General features: G+C 33.5%; 1 protein-coding gene across 1 annotated transcript in view; it reads left to right on the plus strand.

The window, feature by feature from the left end:
- Nucleotides 1-4,220, plus strand: part of LOC137248935 (uncharacterized) — a 109,800-nt gene extending 105,580 nt beyond the window's left edge. Inside the window, exon 5 of the mRNA XM_067779936.1 lies at nt 4,209-4,220. The gene's annotated coding sequence lies outside the window, so the exon portion shown is untranslated. The remainder of the gene's footprint in view (nt 1-4,208) is intronic.
- Nucleotides 4,221-19,960: the final 15,740 nt, after the last annotated feature.

Raw genomic sequence — 19,960 nt, forward strand, 5'->3', positions numbered from 1 at the left:
TCTTATCAACTTGGTATCGATATTATCGTTTTATTATTTTATAACAAACAGACGAGTCATCGATAACAAATCGATAAAGCGTCCATAACAAATTGTTAAAACTTCGATAACATAATAGCTTTATGTAGCAAATCGATAAATTTTCTATAGCAAGTCGATAGCTTTTCGATAAAAACTCTATAACTCGTTTACAACAAACCGATTACTAATTTACGATCTACTAATCTACTAATCACGCCGATAACAAATTTTTTTAATCCGATAATAAACAACAATGTTTCAAGAACATATCGATAACTTTTCGATAGCAAATCCATAACTTTTCAATAAAAAGTCAGTAATATTAATGGAATAAAAATAAATAAATGGAATTAAGAAATCACCAGAAACATTACTTAAATGATTAACTGCACTCAGAAAACACTTGCCTAAAATGAGAAAAACATTTCCTACAAAATTGTATTTAAATTAAAAAATAAATATTTATGATAATGGCACCTTCACAATGAAACAATAACTTCTTTTACACATTCACAAAGTAAAGTACGAATATTTATTTACATAATATAATTGCTTAAATTACATAATATAATTGCTTAAATTGGTTTATTGTTTTCAATATTTTTTGTTCTAATTATTTGTGGAACTTCTTCCACTTTCAACTTTCAGTTAAGTAGTAATTTTTCTATTGAAATAGTTTGTTTTTATTTTTTATTGTAGTACGTACGAATAATTGTAACAACATATCGGACGTAAAAATTAACTTATATAACATAAACTGTATTTATTGGATTTATTTTCTCACATTTGACTGTGGTTTCATGTCTTAGAGACTTATGAATATGTTAGGCTTATGCCACTACACATAAATTGGGATAAATATGTGCATAAGTGTATTGATTTAAAGTTTCTATTCTTATAGACTATGTATTACTGTTTCCACTTAAGAAATGGAAATTTGAGAAAAAGTAAATAATAAAACACAAAAAGTACACATACACAAGCTGTTATGTAGCTTCTTTGAGTGCGTACATATTGCACTAAAATGTGTGTAAACAAATAATATATAACCCAGCAACATCACAGTCGAGTATTCTACCGACTTAGGGTAGCTTTCACCATCTTTAGTTAGTCACTTATCTGAAAGTTATCGAAATTTTCACTTTCTCCATTTTAACTGAAACTGTGCGTCTCAGTTCAGTCCATTGTGAATTTATACAAGTGAAAAATCTTTCCGTATCCCCATTGCCATACCTACCAGTCAAATGACAACTGACAGGGGGAATGGAGGTCACTTATAGCCAGAGAATGGAAAAGAGGTTTGTTTTGTGCTCGCCATGAATTGCACATTTGTGTTTCAAACCAACTTTTCTTCAAAATGTGTCTACAGAAAATCAGATTACATATCGTTAGCTTAATGTGAAAATGTGCTAAGTCACTTTTTTTAAAAAATCGTATTTTAATGCAGTTTTAAAACTGAATTCAAAATACATCGATCGGCGGAAAACAAGTATTTAAATTTTTAATTTTTACGTGCTGTTTGCAATGATGTGTAAATGTGCTAAGTCGTCAAATGTTCAAAAAAATGTGCTAAGTCAATGAGTCAATAATATCAAACTGAATTACTAGTAATTTCTTTGTGCGCGCATTTTATTTATGTATTTAATTCACTCAGTCTAAAAGTACATGTTTGTTGTTGTTGTTGTTGTATTAACGATAGAGACACTCCCCGAAGGCTTTGGGCCGATGTTGATGATCCTTTGCTGCATATAGATCCCGCACGTTCCGATAACAAAGCACTATTAAGGTACTAGTTCGACCATCGCGGGAAGGATTTATATGACCACATTAAGCCTTCTAGACCATCCCGTCCTCCCCACCCCCTAGTTCCATGTGGAACTTGGGGTCGCCAGAGCCTCGGCTGTAAATGAAACAGAATTCGCCACGGATAGGTGAGGTTGACAATTGGGTTGGAGAAGCTATATATTGCGCTGGAAACCCCTTGAGAGAGCTTGCCTACACAACCCCTTTAAATTGGATTCACCTAATTGATACATACCTTTGGTGTGTGATAAATACTTTGCGCTGACCATAATCTACTTCAATTGGTACATGTCGATAAATACATGCTTTGTTACAGACTATTTAAAAATAGAAAACAATTCAAGCTTAAACTTATATAATCTGTTATTAAAATTAATAACACTACTGAATCTATTTGCTAGATGTATAGTCCTAGTTATAGGTTCATTCATAGCATAATTCGTTTTATGAGTTATTTCGATAAATAATCCATTATGCCGAAGATCACGCAGTGGAATATATGGAATGAACAAACTAGATAAATCAGAGCTATTCGTGCTAAAGTTTATTACATTATAGGCAAGCATGAGTGAGGTAAAAGTTCTTCTGTCATGCAAAGCCTGAATACCAATCAATTTGCACCTACTGGTATATGGTGGGAGGCCTGGCCAGTGAAGCATACGTAAAGCAATTTTTGTAACAATTTTTTGAACTTCCTCAATTTTATAGGAGTTTGATTCATAGAAAGGATTCCATATTATTGAGCAATATGTAAGACGACTTCTGACCAAGGATATATAAAGTGCCTTCAACGTCATAGGGTTCTTAAAGTCACTGGTGTTACGCCTACTGAACCCAACCATTGCAACAAATTTTGAAACAACGAAGTCAATGGTACTAGAAAAAGAGAGTTTGGAGTTAAAAATTACACTCAAGTCTTTACTCTCTTGACAACGATAAAGATATTTAGTATTTAGTTTGTAGATAAAGTATGTGGCAGTTGTCTTTTTGGAATAAGACACAACACAACATTTGTTTGAATTTAAATATAAATTATTGTCTGCGCACCATCCGGCAAAAGAGTCCAGATCAGAACCGTTAGAAATAGTTTGACAAATAGATAGTATTTTTTGTGAAATATATAGTTTTAGTTTTTTATTTCAATCATTAAAGGTGAGGAGAGTTGGGAAAACATATTGAGTAAAAAGTGCTAAGTCAGGAAAAAAATTTGTTATTAGTGCGGAAATTGTGCTAAGTCATAAAATAGCTGCTGGGTTGGCATACATGATTTTTATTTATCTTTTTCAAAGCTTCTACACTCAAAAGCATTGCAATTAAGGTATCCTCATTCACAGTTTTGAAAAAAGAAAGTTATTTCAAAAATTATTCAGTTTTTTCGTTTCCTGTAAAATTCTTAAAAAGTGACTTAGCACATTTTCACATTAAGCTGACGATATTATTATTCATGTCTAAAATCTACATAATAGAGAAAATATGGGCAGTCAATTAAAAAACATTTTAAAATATGAAAATAATGCAATATACCAGCAAAACATATTTAAAGGTTTTGAGGAGTGTTATCGATGTTGACGGTCCTTCGCCGGATATAGATCCGCTATATTCCGGTAACAAGCGCCATTGAGGTACTAGCCCGACTATCTCGGTAACGATTATTATGACCACATTGAGCTTTCTAGGCCATACCACCCGCCCACCCCTAGTTCAATAATAGGATTACACTCGTGTGGGTATTAGGTTGATAATTAGGTTGCGGAAAGTCTAATCGATCAGCCATTTAACGGGTGTTCCACGCCGTTTACTATTGTGAGCGTTTTTTTTTTTCAAACATCTGACACTTGTATGAATTCACAATAGTTAAGTCCAAGGAAAAGTGTAAACATAAGTCAACTGTTTTCGTGTATTCACAATAGCTTTTTTGCCTTTTATTCTACAAAATATTCACAATTATCGATTTAACCGGGGATTGATCACACTAGGTTGATGTGAAAGAAAATGTCAAACTTAGCTATCTGAAAACGGCCCCTAGATACAAAATTAATTCGTAAAAACACAGGTCATTGTTTAAGTAACTTGAAAGTACTGTCTTCATCTTCTTTACTTTCGTAAACAAGCCAAGTGATATTATCTAATTATCGTGTAATAATGCTACATACCTTACAACGGATAAATTGCGGAAAATCTGGAGCAACCTTTCAAATAAGTAATACCTAAATTTTCATAAACTTTTCCTTTTTCTTTTAAAGGATTACAGATCAAAGCAAATTTGTAGCAACATATACATGCATTGAAAATTCGTGTACAAAACAGCAACATAAGGTTCATGCTAGGGATGACGATTTTCGAAAGTTTTCGGCATAATGATGATCTATATTTTCTTTACGCAGATATGACGATAATGTTATGCGAATGGACGAGAGCACTACGGCCAAGAAAGTATTACAGTCGACCCCGCAGTTTAAAAGCAGCGAAAGACGGTGGCCACCACTGAGTTGGGAGTGGCAGATGGAAGAAGACTTAACCTTCTTTGGCGCTTGCAATTGGCGTCAGTTATCACGTAACAGGGAAAACTGACATGGCTTGCTACGAAACGGTCAAAATCGTTAAGGCGATTAAGCGCCATTTACTCATGAGCTTCAAATACACAATGTTTTAAGTTTTTGATAAACAAGCCGACTAGCCCAATTCACTTAGGAGTCAAAATTATTAAATTTGCAAGATGGACCAATAAATAAAAAATAAATGATAAGTTATTTAAAAATTTGATAAATCGCCATAAGGACTGGTACAGAAATTTCTGCAAATTTTGAATTCACTATAAGTTTTTTATTAATAATAAAGTACGCTTTAAATTAATTACTTCCGAATTGCTGTTTTATAACACTTTTGAGATAAGATTACCTTCTGAAACATTGCATAAAAGACAAAAGTTATATCTTAACCGTCAATCGATGTTCAAGATGACTACTTTTTAGAGTTTTCGCAGCATTTTGAGAGGATGTTCAAGATGGCGACGCACACCTTCGGCTATCCTTAGCAGGTGATAGAAAAAGATACGGATGAGATCACGATAGTCACTTTAAAAATCAGATGGTCCATTCTATTTGTAATCTTGACATCTATGCAGAAGAAATCGCACTTGCCTTATCCACAATGTTCTGAAGTCAAGCCTCCAATAACGAGGAAAATTAGTAAGAAGTAAGACCTACTTAAAAAATATTGTACACTAAACGCCCAGTTAGAGAATAATTCTCTATCCCTAATTAGGAAAAACCCATGCATGCCAACAAAAGATATTGTCAAGGCAGCTAAAATAATTGAATCATGAGCCAAAACCACACATGTGCAAGTCACATGAATGAAGCAGAGAAATGGTATAAAAACCTACAAAAAGAAAAAAGTTCCAATACGCAGTGAAAAATAGACGTCAAAAAGCATTTCCCTTGCACGTAAGCTCTATGAGACAAAATTGTCAAACAAAAATGTTTTTGTTATTATGGACGACGAAACGTCTTTGAAAATGGACCTAAGAAAGTTGTCAAGTACCCAGTTGTACTGCTTGCAGTCTGAAGAGAACATTCCTAATCGGAAAAAACTGCCTTGAAAGAAAAGTTTGGAATAAAGCTTTGATTGGAGAAGATATTTGTGAATGTGGGCATAAATTCACGTCGTTTTCTACGATGGGAAACATTAACGTAGAAATTCGGATGAAAGAGTGTCTTCAAAAACTTTCTCTTTTTACGTCGCCATAATGGTTATTATATATTTTGGACAGACTTGGCTTCAAAACATTACGCCGGTGTCACACAAAAGTGGTACAAAGATAACAATGTGCGTTACGTTATGAGAAACTTGAACGTGCCTTAGTTGCGGGGAATTAAGCGATATTGAGTTCAGATGAAAGAAAGTTTTGAAAATTTGTAAGTCAACAAAAACCGTTACAGAAATTAAAAGAATGTGCCGAGAATAAGACAGTTGTACGAAACTGGATGTGGGGTCTTTTCAGCAAAGTTCGGTCATAAGGAAAGCAATGACTAAATGTTAAAATCCTTTTACATGCCATTGACATTAACAAGTAGCTGTTAGGACTTTATGGGCATTTTACAATTTGCAGAACTTTTTGTATAAGTACTTATTCAAAATTAAATACGAAAGAATCTAGGAAATCGTGCAATTAAGCATGTACTTCTTCAGGCTTTACGATAGGTAATTCAGTAAGTTAATTAGTAACGATTTATTTTTATTGCTATTAATTTGAGTTTTTCCAATTATTTTAGCTTAAGTATAATTACTTTTTTTGCCATGCATATTTTCGTTTTTTTTTTTATAAACTATTTATGCGTATTTTCCCCAGAATCAAGTTTTTTTTTTTTGCGCAATTCGAAAAAGCGGTTTACTTAATATGTAATTATTTTATTTAATAATTAACAGATAATTATGGGAGAGTTTTTCGTTTCAATACGCATACTTTTTTTGCAAAATTTAATTAATTTTTTCAAGATAAATTTTTAGGTAGCTTGGTATATTTACATGTACGTACGTAATATGTATGTGTGACCGCAAGTGTAAATATGTATTTTATTATTATCTCTACACACGTTTATATTGATACCAGCTTTTTGATACAATATTTTTTTCTTTTTCATATTTTCATTAATATTTACATGTTTCGTAATTATATACTTGTTTATTTAATATTTACTTTTTGTAAATAATTCTTATATATCTATGTATATTTATGCTTCTTATTTTTCATTCTATATTGTATGATACTTAACTGTCTTTTTATAGACACCGTGATGTATATATAATTTTAATTATAAATTGATTGTATTTATGCAAATTACACATGTACTTAAATATCTATAACACGTATTTACTTGTTTTCAATACACACTCAGAATTCCATATAAATAATTTGTTGTCACACTTAAATTCTAAGAATTAAAATAAGAAGTAAAAAATAGGCAAATGTAAACGTTGAAACACAAAGGTTAATTGAAGCCCAAACTAGCAAGAACAATATTATCTAACTGATGTTTCAATGCGCAGACAGCTTGAACTTTTTGATTGCTCTGCGTATATTCTAAATTTTCTGTAGATAGGAGAAGAATCTGTAATAGTTTATGAATGATGTGTGGTCGAGCAGTATGTGGACTAAATCAGTCTAAATACTATTACACTCAGGAAAAAACACTTACCTCCCAGTTGAAATAAATTACATGCATACAAGAGGTATGTATGCTAAATGCATGAAAGGGTATGTAATATTCATACTTTTTAATTCTAAATATATTTATTTATTTACCTGGAATCATATTTAGTTATACAAAAAGTACGCGTGTTTTATAAGTGCAAAAGGATGAACAATTCAATGCTAGTCGAGTGGAAAAAGTTTTATGCATGCATGAAATATGCATGTTGTATCAATGATCGTATGTATAGCTGCTCAATCACTATATCCTTATAGTACTGTTGTTTTGGCCTGTAAAATAGGCACATATACAAAATCACACTTTGAATAAAAAAAAAAAAAAAAAATGCATAACACTCCCATATGCCCTCACAAGTAAATTCGATTTATATAAAAGTGCCTTAATTTCATATGAAAGTGCAAAGAAAAAGCACTTCTATATGAAGCCAAGGCATTTTGGTATGATATTCAAATTTACACCAAAAAATTGGCAACAAAAATTTTTTCGAAAATTTTGCAGCACAGAAAATGTTTATTTCAAAATTTATTCATTATGGGGACCATCAAAATTTTATAAACATATAAAATAAACTTCTTTTTCAATTTAGATATGTTTTTCCTTTTCAATTTAATTAAGGACTCTTCGATTTTTCTTTATTGTATTGAAAAGTTTATTTGTATTTACGAAATGTATGTAATTAAAAAAGTTTTCTTTTTCGAAAAAAATCCACTATATGAATACTTGATTAGAAATTGGACAACTTGGAGCAATAACCGTGGAATTTGTATAGGATTAATTACGACCGCTGACCGTTTGGCTCAGGATGCTTTATTCCCATTTAACTGCTGTGAAAACAATTTTAAGAATGGTGGGGTTTGACCAAACCGTTTAGAATAGTGCGTGTATTAATGGTCCATATAATCCAAGTTTATGGCTTCAAGTTGTTCTATATCTCGTCATATCAATGTAATTGTTGTTGTAATTATATATGTATAATTAATGCCTATTGGTCAATGTAATGATAGTGATTTCTCATGTAAGAAACAAAGAACAGCAAAAATCGAAAACAACAACATTCGATTACATTCGGCAACATAATCGTGTTCAATGATCCAACTTTCTTAAACGAACATAATCGAAATTGATTTAAAATCAACCAACTTTTTTATTGCATACGTTAATATAATCAATTCAGACGTTTGCTCGTTTGCCTCAACAGCAATGATGACATGATACGAAACATTCATTCTCTCTCCATTCGTTTCCAGGAATGGGTCTTAAAGTTCATTCAATTGTAAACATTGGTTCATTCGATTGTAAACAAACTTCATTCGTTTCCAAGAATGGGTCTTGAAGATCAGAGTTGCGTAAACCGCGCAAAAAAAAATCCAAGAAAATCGGTGCGTTTTCATTATTTTTCATTTCAAGTGTATTCAACTACATAAGCGGATCAAAAATTTGTAAAAAAGTTACAAGAAATAACAAAATTAAATGAGCTGTTATATTAACGCACGAAAATAGATAAGTACATTTTATCTTAGCTATCAAAAAATTAAATTTCACGTGTTGTGACGGAAAAATTTTTAACGGGTAAAATAAGCTTTTTTTTGTATTTGTGATCCTGAAAAAATTCGAGTTTTTTGATATCCCATTTGACAATCTTGAGTAAGTTTTCGGTGAAAATCATAAATTAAACCTTTACCATGTAAAATACCACAAAGTTATTCCGAAATGCCCAAATTTGATTTTGAGGATGATGGCATCTATGGTCAATGTTATAAAAAATGCACATTTTCACGCGCTCTCAGAGAGCGAGAAGTTTCATATCATGTCATCATTGCTCAACAGTGAGGCAAATATGAAAACTCCATGCGTCTGAATATTTTCATGATTCTTTTGCCCTTACGTCACGGCGACAAGAAGCTACATATAAACATAGCTTACGACTCTGTTTGTTTGCCGAACTAAACGATACAAATTCTCGTGCTTTGATTTTATTCTCCGCTTGCCTTCGTTTGATCAATACAATCGTACGCAAAGCCTGTTCGGTCATTCGCTCGCAATCATGCTAACGGAGTCTAGTAAAGACAGATGATGAGTTTATTAAATTATGAGTTTATTCGCATGATTGAATGTGATTGCAAGTTTTAATGTTTGATTAAATCAAGAAAATTGTGATTTTTACAGTTCTCTGGTAAAAAACATACGTATGGATATATACATGTTTTTCTAGTGCACCATATGCATACAGAAGTACTACAAAGGGAGTATTAGAGCACTGATGACCTCATACGAAATATTCATTCTCTCTAAATTCGTTTCCAGGAATGGGGCTGAAATCAGCTGTCTGTTCATTCAATTGTAAACAAAAGTTCATTCGTTTCCAAGAATGGGACTTGAAATCAGATGGCTATAGAGTTGCCTAAAATTTGCAAAAAAAAAAAACTCCAAGAAATCCGTTCGTTTTCATTATTTTCAAATAAATCAGCAAGTAAGCTGATAACAACTTATTAAACGTTATCAAAAAAGGTAAAGTTTTGTAGAAATATTTTGTGGTAGATAAGTGAAAAAATATGAAATAATATATTTCGATTGCGTTGCTTTGCTTTGTTGTTCTGGCACCGGCATAAGATAACAATAAGCGGCTAGTCCCTTTTTTCACTTTGATGCGACCAAAACGTTTATGTACATACATACATATGTATATCCACATACAATAAAAACGCAAAAAATGTATAAGAAATTACGAAATTAGATCACTTCATGAGGTATCTGCGTTGTCGTCCGCAAAAGGCTATTAATTAAACATGTTGCGTTAACCTATACGTATACCTACAATTTATCTCAGCTGTCAAAAATGGAATGTCGCAACGCTCCACAAAAACATGGCCTTTATGCATCCATTTACATCAATGCGTAGACTAAGAAGCTGACTTATATATCAATCGAAAGTTGCTACCAAAACCTGTTTCGTGTGCAGACCTTCGACGAAAGGTGTTGTCACTGATAAATTTTCAACAGTTGAAAAAGAGTTATTTTTTTCTTCGGATTTGTAATCCTGACAAAAATTCGAGTTTTTTGATATCATATTTGACAATCTTGAGTAAATTTTCGGTGAAAATCATAAATTGAACCTTTACCATGCAAAATACCCCAAGGTTATTCTGAAATGCCCAAATTTGATTTTGAGTATGATGGCATCTATGGCCAAAATTATAAAAAATGCACATTTTCACGCGCTCTCAGAGAGCGAGAAGTTTCATATCAGGTCATCAGTGTATTAGAGTTTGCAGGCTCCCTGAGAAAGTACACATGTTAAAAGGAAATAAACGTGCATTTATGCTGGCATGCATACATAACTCCAATTCATGCTTCAGTAATCCATGTTTCAGTGCATAATATGCATTGCATACATTTACAACTGGGCTTATATGGCGAAAATATTTTCTGAAAAAAATTTCTTTAAATTGGGCAAAATTTTAATTTATGTAATAATATGTACAAAACACACACCAAATTGGCAATTTATACCATTTGGGCATTTTACTACGCAACATATCATATAATAAATTGTAATAATAGATTGCCAATTTAAAAAAAATTGCGTAAAAAATTGTTTCAAACTGCAAAAGCAACATTGTAAAGTTTGTTTATTGAGTAGATTTAAACGTCAGCTTTACGAAAAAACCCAAAAGTCAAAGTAACAAAACGTCAAACACAAATAAACTAAATCAATATTTTGTTAAAATTGATGGCGAACAACGTAAATGGTGAGTAAATTTGAAATTTTAAAAGCCAACCGTGAATCCAACCTTCATTCTATGGCTTTAAATAACAACACACGTTTAGAATTTTCCATACTTTTTTTAAAATTATTTTTTTTTTTTTTACAAATAAATTTTAAATTCAAAACACCACCAGCTGTCAAATTACTATTGTGTAAGCTAAATTGAGTTATATAAACACAGTCAATTTAAATCGAAATTGCCTCAATTTATATTTCTGTTTGAACATAATATAACAGGCGCATCTATTCAAGGTGATCGCAAAGTGAATTCAACCAATTCGCCCTACAGAAGAATGTCACGTCAAAAGAGAATTTATATTGATTTCGATTAACTGACATATTGTTGTAGAAGGTATTGTCTGGAAAATAATCAAGAATAAGCAATCAGATGTTGGCATAACCCCACCTGGTAATAAATTCGTCTTGTGTATGTATACAACTTTTCATAAATTTTGTACTTATCTTGACCCCGAATAGATTGGTAATGAAAATGGGTGAAATCAAACGATTACAGCGCCCAATTTTTCAATAAATATATTTTCGGAGTATGGAAAAAATGCCATAACTCACTGCCAAAGACCGAAAGAATGATAACATATGATATAAGGGTATTCTTTATCACGGAATATATACAATAATAGGTTTTGTCGATTAACCGCTTACCTCACGTAGTGCTTGAACCGTTCTTGATAGAACGTTGAATCAAAATACGTTCCAAACTACAGTTAGGTAGCTACATTTTTCAACAACTTTTTTGTGGAAATTTTGTTTGCTTAAGGAGATATACACAAAGTTCGGTTCAGTCGACAGTAAATGTCGTAGCCCTCGTAGCACTGGTGCCGTTAATTATGAAGCCTTAAATCAAAATGTCAATCTACCTACAAGTAAGTATTTATGTATTAAAACCAAATGTTTTTTTTGGAGATTTTCCTTGGTTGTAGAGATATACACAAAAATCGGTTTTATCGACAGCAGTTGTCGCTAAACGGGCTTCTCACGTACCGCTTCCACCGTTATAGATAGAACATTGAATCAAAATGCATCTCAATTTACATTTAGGAGGCTATATAAGGCAAAGAAAGTTTCGAAAATCTTATACTATGTTCAAACAGAAAAATAAATTGAGGAAATTTTGATTTGAATTGAGTGCTGTTCATACAACTCGATTTAGCTTACACAATAGTAATTTGATAGCTGGTTGGCTCATCTCTACAGCAAGAACATACCTTTGTTCAGACTGTCAAAATGAACACGCACATTATTAGGCGAATGAAATGGAATGAAAACATAAAACTTTGAAATTTTTGTGTGTTGTAAGAAAATGTGTTCAATGTTTTGGTTTCATTTTGATTTTGCCATCTTCTTTTGAAATCCGTACTCCAGTGAAATGAAAGACATAAAATCAGCTGATTAGATGAGCCAACCATATAGTTCAGCCATGCGTAACTGACGTTTAAGTATACTCAATAAACACACTTTACAATGTTGCATTTGCAGTTTGAAACAATTTATTACGCAATTTTTTTAAAATTGGCAATTTATTATTACAATTTATTATATGACAAATTGCGTAATAAATTGCCCAAATAGTATAAATTGCCAATTTGGTGTGTGTTTGAACCTAGTATTACGCTGTTCAAGAAATATAGAGAAATTAAGTGCAGGGTTATTTTTGTACCGATAACTCCAAGTTTTGCCTTGAAGGGTTAAGATGGAATTTTATATCAAAAGGTGGATTTATCTACAAATACAAAAAAATGTCCTGCTGGTGGAAACTAAAATTTATCCAGTGTTCAAGCATTATTTAATTAATTTATCTTATTTGATTTGAATAAACATAAGATACCGAATTCAAACATCATAAAATTGTTTTTGTTAATACTGAAAATTTTTAATTTTTTTTTTTGTGTTTTCAAAAAAATTTATAAAGCCGGTTGGTTCAGTAGTTATCAAATAAGAAAGACTACGCAGCTGATTTTTCTAACTCTCACAAAGCCGATGGGAGCAAGTTTCAAGAGGATTCCATCTCGTTCTTTTTCGAATCAAAATAATGGTTTCGGTTTAGGTTTTGAAACAGCTTCAGACGGTTATAGGTACCGTTTGGCTTAGTTCATTTTTACCCTCAGTTTCGAGTTATGCAAAAACCGAATAAGTTTCATTCATAACCGCCTTTACAGAAGCCTGGGCGCTGGTTTATTTCTGGTCCTTACTCGTGGTTATTTACTCTGTCCGTGAAAATTTAAAAAAGCCGAAAAATAATAGGAACTCAGAAATTCAACGCAAGCGGCAGCGGAAATAATAGAATTCCAAATGCCCCTTAAAGTATGCTACAATTTTATTGATTGGTGTAGCGTAATATATATCCTATTGCAAAAGCTCAATATAATTTGATGACCTTACTATGCAAGAAAATGCGATATCTTTTTTTTTTTGTTTGTTTGTTTGTTTGTGTAAATATACTATCGCTGGACTAAGGTGATCACGGTTCCTATAGCATTATCTCTGAATTGATTCTCAAAATCTTTGGCTGTTGTAATCAATCCTTCAAATCTGGAAATAACATACGTACTTTTTTGTGTTGTTTTATATTTCAAGAGCTCATGGTTGTCAACAAATGTAGCCCCAGCTTCTTCTAAAGTTTGTAATGTTTCAAGATCTCTCCTATTGACACTAATTCCAAAAGGATGTGACTTTCAAAAAATTTGTATTCTCATTGCTCCAGTCAAAGCTATAACGAAAATAGCACATTCGCACTGATATCGTGTCCACGCGGTACCTAATTGAGCCTCGAAATAATAAAAAGCTCAGAAGTTAGATAAAATCTCCATCGAAGGGCACAATGCCCCTTAATGAAAGCTAGACACATAAGTCGGTTCTGTAGTTATCAAATGAGGACTGCGCAGCTGATTTTTCTAACTCTCACAAAGACGATGGGAGCAAGTTTCAAGAGGATTCCATTTCTTTCTTTTTCGAATCAAAATAATGGTTTCGGTTTAGGTTTTGAAGCAGTTTCAGACGGTTATAGGTACCGTTTCGACTTAGTTCATTTTTACCCTCAGTTTCGAGTTATAAAAAAACCGAATAAGTTTCATTCATAACCGCTTTTACAGAAGCCTGGGCGCTGGTTTATTCGTGGTCCTTACTCGTGGTTATTTACTCTGTCCGTGAAAATTTAAAAAAGCCGAAAAATAATAGGAACTCAGAAATTCAACGCAAGCGGCAGCGGAAATAATAGAATTCCAAATGCCCCTTAAAGTATGCTACAATTTTATTGATTGGTGTAGCGTAATATATATCCTATTGCAAAAGCTCAATATAATTTGATGACCTTACTGTGCAAGAAAATGCGACTATTTTTTTTGTTTGTTTGTGCAAATATAATATCGTTGAACTAAAGTGAGCTTTCTAGGTACTCCTACACCCTCCTTGTGCAAGGAAGGAGCACAATACCTATAGCATTATCTTTGAATTGATTCTTACAATCATTGGATATTGTAATCAATCCTTCAAATCCGGAAATAACATGCGTACTTATTTGTGTTGTTTTGTATTTCAAGAGATCATCGTTGTCAAAAGGTGTGGGCCCAGGTTCTTCTAAAGTTTGTGATGTCCCATTGACAGTAACTGCAAAACTACGTGGTTTAACTAATTTAGTTAAGATTCCCATTGCTTCAGAAAAAGCTATAACGAAACTAGCACATCATTATAAAATCGTGTCCCACGGCACGTAATTGAGCTTCGAAATTATAAAAAGCTCAGAAGTTGAAAGAAATCTCCATCGAAGGGCAAAATGCCCGTTAATGTAAGCTAGACACATAGACCGGTTCTCTAGAAAAAATTTTAAAAAAGTCGAAAAATAATAGGAGCTCAGAAATTCAGCACAAGCGGCAGCGGAAAGAATAGAATTCCAAATGCCCCTAAATTTATACTACAGTTTTATTGATTTGTGTAGCGCAATATATATCCTATTGCATGGGCTCAATATAATTTGATTGACCTTACTATGCAAGAAAATGCGATATCTTTTTTTTTTTGTTTGTTTGTTTGTTTGTGTAAATATACTATCGCTGAACTAAGGTGATCACGGTTCCTATAGCATTATCTCTGAATTGATTCTCAAAATCTTTGGCTGTTGTAATCAATCCTTCAAATCTGGAAATAACATACGTACGTTTTTGTGTTGTTTTATATTTCAAGAGCTCATGGTTGTCAAAAAATGTAGCCCCAGCTTCTTCTAAAGTTTGTAATGTTTCAAGATCTCTCCTATTGACACTAATTCCAAAAGGATGTGACTTTCAAAAAATTTGTATTCTCATTGCTCCAGTCAAAGCTATAACGAAAATAGCACATTCGCACTGATATCGTGTCCACGCGGTACCTAATTGAGCCTCGAAATAATAAAAAGCTCAGTAGTTAGATAAAATCTCCATCGAAGGGCACAATGCCCCTTAATGAAAGCTAGACACATAAGTCGGTTCTGTAGTTATCAAATGAGGACTGCGCAGCTGATTTTTCTAACTCTCACAAAGACGATGGGAGCAAGTTTCAAGAGGATTCCATCTCTTTCTTTTTTGAATCAAAATAATGGTTTCGGTTTAGGTTTTGAAGCAGCTTCAGACGGTTATAGGTACCGTTTCGGCTTAGTTCATTTTTACCCTCAGTTTCGAGTTATGAAAAAACCGAATAAGTTTCATTCATAACCGCTTTTACAGAAGCCTGGGCGCTGGTTTATTCGTGGTCCTTACTCGTGGTTATTTACTCTGTCCGTGAAAATTTAAAAAAGCCGATAAATAATAGGAGCTCAGAAATTCAACGCAAGCGGCAGCGGAAATAATAGAATTCCAAATGCCCTTAAAGTATGCTACAATTTTATTGATTGGTGTAGCGTAATATATATCCTATTGCAAAAGCTCAATATAATTTGATGACCTTACTGTGCAAGAAAATGCGACTATTTTTTTTGTTTGTTTGTGCAAATATAATATCGTTGAATTAATGTGAGCTTTCTAGGTACTCCTACACCCTCCTTGTGCAAGGAAGGAGCACAATTCCTATAGCATTATCTTTGAATTGATCCTTACAATCATTTGATGTTGTAATCTATCCTTCAAATCCGGAAATAACATGCGTACTTATTTGTGTTGTTTTGTATTTCAAAAGATCATCGTTGTCAAAAGTTGTGGGCCCAGCTTCTTCTAAAGTTTGTGATGTCCCATTGACAGTAACTGTAAAACTACGTGATTTAACTAATTTAGTTAAGATTCCCATTGCTTCAGAAAAAGCTATAACGAAACTAGCACATCATTATAAAATCGTGTCCCAGCGGCACGTAATTGAGCTTCGAAATTATAAGAAGATCAGAAGTTGAAAGAAATCTCCATCGAAGGGCACAATGACCGTTAATGTAAGCTAGACACATAGACCGGTTCTCTAGAGAAAATTTAAGAAAGTCGAAAAATAATAGGAGCTCAGAAATTCAACGCAAGCGGCAGCGGAAACAGTAGAATTCCAAATGCCCCTAAATGTATACTACAGTTTTATTGATTTGTGTAGCGTAATATATATCCTATTGCATGGGCTCAATATAAATTGATGACCTTACTATGCAAGAAAATGCGATATTTTTTTTTTTTTTTTTTTTGTGTTTATTCGTGTAAATATACTATCGTTGGACTAAAGTGATCACGGTTCCTATAGCATTATCTTTGAATGGATCTCAAAATCCTTTGCTGTTGTAATCAATCCGTCAAATCTGGAATAAACATGCATACTTATTTATGCTGTTTTATATTTCAAGAGCTCATGGTTGTCAAAAGATTTGGCCCAGCTTCTTCTAAGATTTGTGATTTTTGAAGATCTCGCCTATTGACAGTAATTCCAAAAGGACGTGAATTTCAAAAAATTTGTATTTAAGATTCTCATAGCTCCAGTCAAAGCTATAACGAAAATAGCACATTCGCACTGATATCGTGTCCACGCGGTACCTAATTGGGCCTCGAAATAATAAAAAGCGCAGAAGTTAGATAAAATCTCCATCGAAGGGCACAATGCCCCTTAATGAAAGCTAGACACATAAGCCGGTTCTGTAGTTATCAAATGAGAAGGACTGAGCAGCTGATTTTTCTAACTCCCACAAAGCTGATGGGAGCAAGTTTCAAGAGGATTCCGTCTCGTTCTTTTTCGAATCAAAATAGTGGTTTCGGTTTAGGTTTTGAAGCAGTTTCAGACGGTTATAGCTACCGTTTCGACTTAGTTCATTTTTACCCTCAGTTTCGAGTTATAAAAAAACCGAATAAGTTTCATTCATAACCGCTTTTACAGAAGCCTGGGCGCTGGTTTATTCGTGGTCCTTACTCGTGGTTATTTATTCTGTCCGTGAAAATTTAAAAAAGTCGAAAAATAATAGGAGCTCAGAAATTCAACGCAAGCGGCAGCGGAAATACTAGATTTCGAAATGCCCCTAAAAGTATACTACAATTTTATTGATTGGTGTAGCGTAATATATATCCTATTGCAAAAGCTCAATATAATTTGATGCCCTTACTATGCAAGAAAATGCGACTCTCTTTTTGTTTGTTTGTGCAAATATAATATCGTTGAACTAAAGTGAGCTTTCTAGGTACTCCTACACCCTCCTTGTGCAAGGAAGGAGCACAGTTCCTATAGCATTATCTTTGAATTGATTCTTACAATCACTGGATGTTGTAATCAATCCTTCAAATCCGGAAATAACGTGCGTACTTATTTGTGTTGTTTTATATTTCAAGAGATCGTCGTTGTCAAAAGGTTTGGGCCCAGCTTCTTCTAAAGTTTGTGATGTCCCATTGACAGTAATTGCAAAACTACGTGACTTTTAACTAATTTTAGTTAAGATTCTCATTGCTTCAGAAAAAGCTATAACGAAACTATCACTTCGTTATAAAATTGTGTCCCAGCGGCACCTCATTGAGCCTCGAAATTATAAGAAGCCCAGAAGTTGAAAGGAATCTCCATCGAAGGACACAATGCCCCTTAATGTAAGCTAGACACATAAGCCGGTTCTGTTGTTATCAAATGAGGACGAATCAAAATAATGGTTTCGGTTTAGGTTTTGAAGCAGCTTCAGACGGTTATAGGTACCGTTTCGGCTTAGTTCATTTTTACCCTCAGTTTCGAGTTATGAAAAAACCGAATGAGTTTCATTCATAACCGCTTTTACAGAAGCCTGGGCGTTGGTTTATTGTGGTCCTTACTCGTGGTCTTTACTCGTGGTCCTTACTCGTGGTTATTTATTCTGTCCGTGAAAATTTAAAAAAGTCGAAAAATAATAGGAGCTCAGAAATTCAACGCAAGCGGCAGCGGAAATACTAGATTTCGAAATGCCCCTAAAAGTATACTACAATTTTATTGATTGGTGTAGCGTAATATATATCCTATTGCAAAAGCTCAATATAATTTGATGCCCTTACTATGCAAGAAAATGCGACTCTCTTTTTGTTTGTTTGTGCAAATATAATATCGTTGAACTAAAGTGAGCTTTCTAGGTACTCCTACACCCTCCTTGTGCAAGGAAGGAGCACAGTTCCTATAGCATTATCTTTGAATTGATTCTTACAATCACTGGATGTTGTAATCAATCCTTCAAATCCGGAAATAACGTGCGTACTTATTTGTGTTGTTTTATATTTCAAGAGATCGTCGTTGTCAAAAGGTTTGGGCCCAGCTTCTTCTAAAGTTTGTGATGTCCCATTGACAGTAATTGCAAAACTACGTGACTTTTAACTAATTTTAGTTAAGATTCTCATTGCTTCAGAAAAAGCTATAACGAAACTATCACTTCGTTATAAAATTGTGTCCCAGCGGCACCTCATTGAGCCTCGAAATTATAAGAAGCCCAGAAGTTGAAAGGAATCTCCATCGAAGGACACAATGCCCCTTAATGTAAGCTAGACACATAAGCCGGTTCTGTTGTTATCAAATGAGGACGAATCAAAATAATGGTTTCGGTTTAGGTTTTGAAGCAGCTTCAGACGGTTATAGGTACCGTTTCGGCTTAGTTCATTTTTACCCTCAGTTTCGAGTTATGAAAAAACCGAATGAGTTTCATTCATAACCGCTTTTACAGAAGCCTGGGCGTTGGTTTATTGTGGTCCTTACTCGTGGTCTTTACTCGTGGTCCTTACTCGTGGTTATTTACTCTGTACGTGAAAATTTAAAAAAGTCGAAAAATAATAGGAGCTCAGATATTCAACACAAGCGGCAGCGGAAATAATAGAATTCCAAATGCCCCTTAAAGTATGCTACAATTTTATTGATTTGTGTAGCGTAATATATATCCTATTGCAAAAGCTCAATATAATTTGATGGCCTTACTTTGCAAGGAAATGCGATTCTTTTTTTGTTTTTTTTTTGTGCAAATATAATATCGTTGAACTAAAGTGAGCTTTCTAGGTACTCCTACACCCTCCTTGTGCAAGGAAGGAGCACAGTTCCTATAGCATTATCTTTGAATTGATTCTTACAATCACTGGATGTTGTAATCAATCCTTCAAATCCGGAAATAACGTGCGTACTTATTTGTGTTATTTTATATTTCAAGAGATCATCGTTGTCAAAAGATTTGGGCCCAGCTTCTTCTAAAGTTTGTGATGTCCCATTGACAGTAATTGCAAAACTACGTGACTTTTAAATAATTTTTAGTTAAGATTCTCATTGCTTCAGAAAAAGCTATAACGAAACTAGCACCTCGTTATAAAATTGTGTCTCAGCGGCACCTCATTGAGCCTCGAAATTATAAGAAGCTCAGAAGTTGAAAGAAATCTCCATCGAAGGGCATAATGCCCCTTATGTAAGCTAGACAGATTACAAAAAAGGGATCGTGAATACTACTTAAATAATGCGCATTTGAATAGTTGCTCAGAATATAAGGAACCGACGACAAACGAAGTACACAATGTATGCGTTGCTCCCAAATGTATGCTGGAAATCATGTGGCGCTAAATTTCAAATTTCGCATTTCCTCCGATGGTTTTAACAATGTTTGCGTTCGAACATGTATAAATCATTAATTTCCGTTGCCGTCGTCCTTTAAATTCAGAGCACCTATTCACACATTGTGGAATATAATTTACTATATAAACCCTACCTTTAAATGTATACAAAATAAAATAGTCACCGA

The sequence above is a fragment of the Eurosta solidaginis genome, chromosome 4 (assembly GCF_040869045.1).
Source record: "Eurosta solidaginis isolate ZX-2024a chromosome 4, ASM4086904v1, whole genome shotgun sequence".
Lineage (NCBI taxonomy): Eukaryota > Metazoa > Arthropoda > Insecta > Diptera > Tephritidae > Eurosta > Eurosta solidaginis.